Raw genomic sequence first — 9,099 nt, forward strand, 5'->3', positions numbered from 1 at the left:
GAATACTATTTTCTCCTATTATAGTTTATCTTTTAGTCTTACCTTTTAGTATGTTATTAATTTTTAATGACCTATGGTCAATGAATATCTATGCTTGATAATAATTTCATTATGTTACAATTTGAAATTGAAGAAATTGATCAAGATTTAGATTAAAATAGCCCATAGGCTAAGCCTAGCTAGCAAACTAAACCCATACAACAAGTTAAGCCTAACCTATAGGTCAAGTCAGAACCCATAAGCTAGGCCTAATCAATAGGTCGGCCCTAACCCAAGGTCAAACCCTAACCTACAAGCTAGCTTAGCCCAACCCAATATGGATAGTCACGTGCGATGCATATGACTAGGCCATAGGTTAGCCTAGCATAGTGTGGTGCATACATAGTCATGTATAGTGCAGATGACCAGTACATGGGTTGGCCCAACCTAGTCTACTACTATTATGCAGTTGTTAGATTTGAACTTAAACATTAATTAAATTAAATCATATTTGATTAGTTTATATCAATTTAGGGTGATTCCAAATTAATTGACTTACTTAAGCCTATTTAACCTAAATTAAACCTAATTTAATCTAAATTATACTAATCTAGGGTGATTCCAAACTAATTAAATAATGATTAGAGATCGATTCAACTAGTTTCTAGTTAAATCAGGTTCAATTGGACTGATTGAACTAGGGTTTCAAGTCAATTGAAAGCTATTCCAAATAATTATCACTATAGTATATAGATAACCTCATTTGAAGCTCTTTATAGGAGAAAATATAGATCACTTGTGTATTGAGATGAGATGCGAGAATAAAAGCTTTTAGGGCCTCAATTAATTCAAATAGATGTGGATAATATTTGAATTATACGTCAAAGATTATTAACAACCCAAAATCATCAAAAAAGTCATATTGTCGAAGACGAAGAGATCTAGAGTTCAAAGTTGATAATCACATCTTCTTGAAGGTATCTCCAATTGGGAGAGTAATGAGGTTTGGTCAAAGAAGAAAGTTAGCCCATAGATTCACTGGCCCATTTAAGATCTCATAAAAAGTTAGGCTTGTGACATATAGATTGGTATTACCCCCGACTTTAGTTAGTATCCATAATGTATTCCACCTCTTTATGCTCTAGAGAAATATCAGGGATCCATCCCATGTTATATCTTACTAACATCTACAACTAAGAGACGATGCTACCTTTATGGAACTTCCAACCCAGATCTTGAAAAGAAAAAAAAGTTATAAAAAATAAAGTTGTACTTTTGGTAAAGATCCATTCACAATAACACTATTCAAATCAAGAGGCAACTTGGGAAAGAGAAGAGGATGTGTAAGAGAAGTATCCTTACATATTTTCTCGAGGTAAGCTAAATTTTGGGACCAAATTTCTTTTAGGAGGGGAGAAACATAATCAAATCTTCAATTTGAGAATTAATTTTTATTTTTTTGCTTATTGTTGTTTTATAAAAAATAACTATTAAACACTACAAATAGAGTGATATCAAATTTGTTAGTATATTAAACAAAAATTTATATTAAATAAATATAAAAATAAAAATAAAAATTTTCTCAAATTGAGGGCTTACCTCCTCCTATTTAAAAGGATAGATTCCTCTTCTTCGTTTCTCACTAATTTAAGTTTAACAGTAAGAAGAATGAGGAGTTGTATCATACTAAAGAGAGATAGGTTTCCCTATATTTTTTGAAAAATAAAAGTTTTTTTTCTTCGATTCTTTTAAATATTATAATTTTATTTTTAGGATTAAAATATATTATAAGTAGTTCAAAAATATTTCTTAATCCTTTAATAATATCTAGTAGGTGTATAAACAATCACATATTATGTGAGCAATCATACTATATAATCATAGACCACAGCTTAATGTGATCAAGTCCAAGCCAATGGGCCCAATCACTTATATCAAGATATATGTGTGCAGTAGTGCATCTCCATGCCTTGTGATCATCCATCTCATCATCGTCGGTTCCATCAATATCTCGATGCATCTCCATGCGTCACAATCGTCCATCTCGACCTCGTGGGTTCCACTATTGCCTCCACGCTCTCGCTACACCTCCTTATGTGATTACAATGTAATTATAGGCACACAGGCCCAACAATAAACGAGAATAAAATTGGAGACTCGCAAGCCCCAATAAGAATAATAATTACATCACATGTACACATACATCACATGGTCCATGATCATTTGTCTATATCAGACATCACATGTACACATCATCACCATATAGGACTACTATATAATAATTATAATAATTAATTAAATTATTTAATTAATTATTATATAGTATTTTGGGAACCCTACCGTAGTGTCACGAACAAACTTCTAAACATGATGTTTGATGTAATGCTTATGTATGTCCGTGTCTTTTGGCATGTTCACGCCTTGTACAGCATGTAGAGGGGCGGCCAAAGGCTTAATAGTCCCATTTTAGTTGGGTTGGTGGCCTCTTTAGGCTTGTAAATAAAGGTTGTGTCATGTGGACACGTGCGAGAGATTTTCGGTCTATAATTGATCATTTTACCCTTTGTTGTGTAACTGTTCAGAGCTTATAAAGTTTGTTTGTAATTTGCATTGTCTATGAAGTGTTTTTCGGAGATGTTTGCTTGTGGATCCCGATTGAGGCGTTCTCTCTAACTCGTTCTCTCTTTTGTTGGTCCTAAGGGACAATGGGAGGCTTCGGGGAGGCTGACCTTTGCGGACGGACACTCAAGGGTGCCGCACGACTTAGGCAAAACCAACTAAGTCCATGACATATGGTATCAGAGCGGGACAAGCACTCATAGAAATACTTAGCATGCAAACGTGGGAGACCTAGCGGGGCTGTGTTGAGGGCAGTCAGCACATACGCGACCGTTTGGGGGAAAACGGGCATGGAGATGTAGGGAAAAGGAGTCACTCGGAGGAGCGGGCATCTGACATTGGCATTCAGAGGAATGGCCAACCCTTCGCGTAAGAGGCACCACGAGAACAGGCAAGCTTGGAAGAATGCGGAGCGCACAAAGGTTGGGATGGCTGAGTTTGAGGTACGGCTCAATGTTGACAACCATACTTGATGGTGCTCAAGGCAAGCGAGGCGCTTGGTAAGAATCAGACCATGCAAGGTGGAATGAGTTGCTCAGCGACCGAAAGAGTTGTGTAAAGCTCACAGAGGTGAGGGGAATTGCTAACTCAAAGAATTCGGTACTCATGCATGGGCTTGTATGCGAACGATGGAATGTTCGCGGCCATCCCAAGGCGACCGAAACTCGGCGCCATGGAGCATTGAAACTTTTGTTGAATCTCGGATTTTGATGATGAAGTCAATTGTCATTTGTTGTCTAATCTATGTGTTGAGATAAGTGTGCAGGATTAACTACGACGAAAGTAAGACATGCAGTAGGAGTTGCACGGGAGTCATGACAATGATCACGTTGGGAGTTCGAGAGCTCGACGGAAGTTCGGACAGTCGTCAGAGGTTCTGCGGGAACAAATCCGAGAAGTCCAGAAGCTTGCCAAAGAAGCTTGTCGGAACTTGCCAAGTGGATCGTCGCAAGTCCAGGAGTTTGCCGGAAGTCCGCAGGAGCATCACCGAGGGTTCATCGGATGATCGACGGAAGTTCGCCGGAAACTCACCGGAAGAAGCGATTGACGCACCGGAGCAAGCTGCAGAAATTGTCTTAGGATTTATCGTAGTTAGCCCGAATGATTAAGTTGAAAATGGGAGGTGATCCCATTAGCTTAATCTTGGGGCAATTGAGCCCCTGAAAAACCCAAATTGGGCCGAATGGATCAACCCATTCGGACCCTGGTTGCTGTGGGAGGTGCAACCGCCCAAGCCAGGAGGTAGCATCGCCTGGGCTAAGTCTCCCAGGGAGACTGGGCAGTGCAACTGCCCTAGCCAGGAGGTGCAACCGCCTGGGCTCAGTCTCCGAGCGAGACTGGGCGGTGCAACCTCTCCTGACAAGAGGTGGCACCGCCTGAGCTCAAGTTTCGAGCTCTGCCAAGCGGTGCAACCGCCCCAGTCAGGAGGTGCAATCGCCTGAGCTCGGTCTTCGAGCTCTGGCAGAGAGGTGCAACCGCCCCTAACAGAGGTGGCACCGCCCATAGGCTCAGTCTTCGAGCTCTGCCAGGCGGTGCAACCGCCCCAGTCAGGAGGTGCAACCGCCTGATCCCGGAATTCTAGGAATTGACAGCTTTGAGCTCCAAATTTGAACTGGGTTGGGGCCTATAAATACCCCACCCATTCAGCACTGAAAGGTAGAACACACACTCGAAATCTTGATATCTTTCTGTGATTCTTAGAGCTCAAAACTGTTGTAAAGACCAAAAGTTCTCCTCCTTCTGTTCTTCAAAGTTTGAGTTGTAAAGAGAGGAGAGAAAACTTCTGTAAGGGTTGTCTCCTAAGCCCGTCAAAAGGAGTGAATCTGTAAAAGAGTGGTTGGCCTTCGCCTATTGAAGGAAGGCCTCTAGTTGACGTCGGTGACCTCGTCGGTGGAGGAAGCCAAAAGTGGAGTAGGTCAAGATTGACCGAACCACTCTAAATCTCGGTTTGCATTTCCTTTGATCATTTTACCTTCACTGCAAACTTCTCAATAGCTTACTGCCTTCTGCGATTTTACGAACGAGTTTCTAAGTTCAGAATTTTTCGAATCTGCGTTTAGACGTAAATCGGCTTTTCTCGTACGATCATCATATTTCAGTTTATGTTTACGTTTTGATTTCAATCATAACTGTTTACTACCTTTTGCGATCTTACGAATAAGTTTCTAAGTTCAGAACTTTCTAAATCTGTGTTTAGACGTAAATCGGCTTTTATCGTACGAACGTCGCATTTTAGTTTGCGCTTGTATTCTGCTTTCCATCATAAACTGCAAACTGCCTTCGTAGATCTACTTTAACGTCATCTCACTTAATCTTAAGTTAAAGTAATCTTAGAATCGGCTTTCACATCGAAATCGTTTTTATCGAACGAACGCAGCTTTCGTTTTAATCGCTGAAAAATTTTCGCTGCACTAATTCACCCCCCCCCCCCCCCCCCTCTTAGTGCTCTTGATCCTAACAATTGGTATCAGAGCTCGGTTAACTCTCAAACAGATTAAAACCCAAGAGAGATGACTTACGCCGGAAACCAAGAGGGCCATTCTATTACACGTCCACCCATGTTTAATGGGACGGACTACACCTATTGGAAGACCCGAATGATGATATTTCTTATTTCTATGGACTTAGAACTTTGGAAGACCACTTGAAAGAAAACTCAAGTGATGAGGACTGTGACGATGACTTGGCACTTCTAACAAGAAAATTTAAAAAATTCATTAAAAGAAACAAGATTAAGAATGACATTAAAAATAAACTTGAACCCAAGAAGGACCAAGTTATTTGCTATGAGTGCAAAAAGCCGGGACACTACAAGAGTGATTGTCCCCAAGCCAAAAAGAGAACAACAAAGAAGAAGGCGCTCATAGCAACATGGGATGATTCGAGCGCGTCCGAAGAAGAGGAGTCCAACACCGAGCAAGTTGCTCATTATGCCTTAATGGCCATCGGAGAGGAGGTAACAAATTTATTAGATGCAGATTTATCTTTCGATGAATTATTAAATGCCTTCCATGACTTATTTGATGAATGCAAGATTATCAATAGAAAATATAAATTGCTAAAAAAGGAGCATGATAGTCTTACTTATGATTTTGATAAGTTAAAAACTGAATATCATGATAGTTTAGATCCATGCATCAAATGCCATGATCTAAAAACTCTCTAAAAAGAAAACTTGCTACTTAAAGACACCTTGAAGAAATTCGAGGTTGGTAGCAAGTCATTAAACATGATCCTTGCAAACAAGGGTCACGTTCCAAAAATGAGTGGAATTGGATTTGTGAGAAGTTCTCACCAAAATCCAACCACCTTCATAAAAGGCCCCATCTTACATGTTCAACACCAAACCAAATGCAACTTTTGTTGCAAACTTGGACACAATACGCACTATTGTCCATTCAAGAAAATTAGTCCAAACAAATTGATTTGGGTTCCTAAAAGAACCATGATAAACTCTATGCAACATGATATACAATGTAGATCTATCTTTGAGGCACCCAAAAGCAAATGGGTTCCTAAAAATTATCCCTTCCTGTAAAAATATTAAAAATATAAAAATTTTAGGCTAGAGCAAGAAATAATATTCTGCTCCTTGATTCTCGATATTCATAACCCAAGATCCAAAAAGGAACTCGTAATGCTCTCTAGCCTAAATTACAGACGGAGATTATAAATTTAAAATCACAAATGCGACTTAGATACAACTTTATTTGATTTTTTAGAATTAGAAACGTATGATTCCCAAAATTCACATATCCCCTGGATTTTCTAACCCATCAATTTCATCCGTTCATAACCTTCGAATCTAACTCTGTATCATGAAGTGACTAAGTCTGTCATGAACTTGCAAGACTTACCAACTTGAAGAAACTATCACAAACATGTGTATGACATTGAGAGTATGCACGTTAAAAATCTATCTTGATCGTGCAAAAGTCCTTGTCTTAAAATGAAAATTCTTACGTAATTACGTAAGTAAAATTGATTGCTCAGAATGAAAATTCTCCTCAAGATAGAAAAACTCTCAGATCACACTGATCAGAACAAGTGCTCACCGCCTGCAGGCGGTGGCACCGCCCCAACTGGAGGTAGCACCTCCAGCTGTCACGTGTTGCAAGCGGTTGCACCGCTCCAGCCAGAGGTGCAACCGCCCGCAACTCTGCACCTTTTTAACCCAAGCTAGGGCCGGCGGTGAAACCGACCCCAACTCACTCCCTTCCCTCCTCTGCTCTTCCAAGCCTCCTCCATCCCCATTTCTCCCATCTTAGCATCCCAAATACCCCTCATTTCGAAGCAAAGCATCAACAATCCTTCCCTCTCTTGAAGATCTCACTAAGGTACTCTCTAAGAAGCCCTTAAACTCTGTTTTTTTATTCATTTACTCTTGCTCATCACTATTGTTCTAAACAACAGTAGTTATGGGATCTAGAAGATCCTCAAGGGACAAAGGAAAGAGGAGATTAGTAGAAGATTTTGATCTCACCCTTTTCGATTCAAAATACCATGCTGAAAAATTTTCCTCTTTCGAACTTAGGAGTGTCAATAAAGGAAAATACGTAGACTTAAATGAACTAAGAGACTTAGAGACAATCCAATGGTTTGCAAACTTAGATCTACTTCCAATTTTGCAAATTAACGAACCCATCTATCCAAGACTTGTTAGATTGTTTTACAACAATATACAAGTAGATGAAGAAGAAAGAATGTCCACCTATCTTTTAGGACAACACATCTCAATTACGGATAGATTCATTTGCGATATGATAGGCATTCCCATGAAAAGTAGAGGACTTTACTGTTGAATCTCGGATTTTGATGATGAAGTCAATTGTCATTTGTTGTCTAATCTATGTGTTGAGATAAGTGTGCAGGATTATCTACGATGAAAGTTAGACAAGCAGCAGGAGTTGCGCCGGAGTCAAGTTCATGATCACATTGGAAGTTCGAGAGTTCGACGGAAGTTCGGACGGTCATCGGAGGTTCTGCGAGAACAGATCCGAGAAGTCCAGAAGCTTGCCAAGCGAAGCTCGTCGGAACTTGCCAAGTGGATCGTCGTAAAGTCCAGGAGTTTGCCGGAAGTCCGCAGGAGCATCACCGAGGGTTCATCGGATGATCGACGGAAGTTCGCCGGAAACTCGCCGGAAGAAGCGATTGACGCACCGAAGCAAAGCTGCAGAAATTGTCTTAGATTTAATCGTAGTTAGCACGTTGATTAAGTTGGAAAATGGGAGGTGATCCCTTTGGCTTAATCTTGGGGCAATTGGGCCCTTGAAAGACTGAAATTGGGCCGAATGGAACTAACCATTCGGACCCTGATTGCACCAGGAGATGCAACCGCCTAGGCCAGGAGGTGGCACCGCCTGGGCTAAGCCTCCCAGCGAGACTGGGCGGTGCAACCTCCCCAGCCGGGAGGTGGCACCGCCTGAGCTCAATCTTCGAGCAAGACTGGGCGGTGCAACATCCCTGATAGAGAGGTGGCACCGCCTGAGCTCAGTCTTCGAGCAAGACTGGGCGGTGCAACCTCCCTGACAGAGAGGTGGCACCGCCTGAGCTCGGTCTTCGAGCTCTGCCAGGCGGTGCAACCTCTCCAGTCAAGAGGTGCAACCGCCTGATCCCGGAATTCCGGGATTTGATCGTTTTGAGCTCGAAATTTGAATTGGATTGGGGCCTATAAATACCCCACCCATTCAGCACTGAAAAGAAACAGACCTACACCGAAATCTTGATCTTTTCTGTGATTCTAAGAGCTCAAAAGTGTTGTAAAGCCTTTAAGTCTCCTCCTTCTGTTCTTCAAGTTCTTGAGTTGTAAAGTGAGGAGAGAAAGGTCTGTAAAGGTTGTCTCCTGAGCCTGTCAAAAGGAGAGAAACTGTAAAAGGGCAGTTGGCCTTCGCCTATTGAAGGAAGGCCTCTAGTTGATGTCGGTGACCTCGTCGGTGGAGGAAGCCAAAAGTGGAGTAGGTCAAGACTGACCGAACCACTCTAAATCTCTGGTTTGCGTTTATTTTGAGCACTTTATCATTACTGCAAACCTCCTTCATAACTACTGCTTTCTGCGCTTCTACGAACAAGTTCTAAGTGTTGTTCTTTCAGAATCTGCATTCAGACGTAAATCGGTGTTTTCGTACATTACAGTTTACGTTTACGTTTTGATTCTGCAAAACTGTCTTCTGCGTCTTCACGAACAAGTTTCTAAGTGCTGATCTTTCCAAATCTGTTTTCAGACGTAAACCAGTGTTTTCGTGCGATATTTACATTGCAGTTTACGTTTACGCCTTGATTCTGCAAAACTGTCTTCTGCGCTTTTACGAATGAGTTTCTAAGTTCAGATCCCTTTGAAACTGCGTCTAGACGTAAAATTACGTTTAGACGTAAAACTGTCCAAACTGTGTTTAGACGTTTTAGACGTAATCTGAGTTTAGACGTAAATCTGCGTTTAGACGTAAATCTGCGTTTAGACGTAAATCTGCGTTTAGACGTAAAACTACGTTTTAGACGTAAACT

The sequence above is a fragment of the Musa acuminata genome, chromosome BXJ3-10, assembly GCF_036884655.1.
Source record: "Musa acuminata AAA Group cultivar baxijiao chromosome BXJ3-10, Cavendish_Baxijiao_AAA, whole genome shotgun sequence".
In the NCBI taxonomy this organism is placed as follows: domain Eukaryota; kingdom Viridiplantae; phylum Streptophyta; class Magnoliopsida; order Zingiberales; family Musaceae; genus Musa; species Musa acuminata.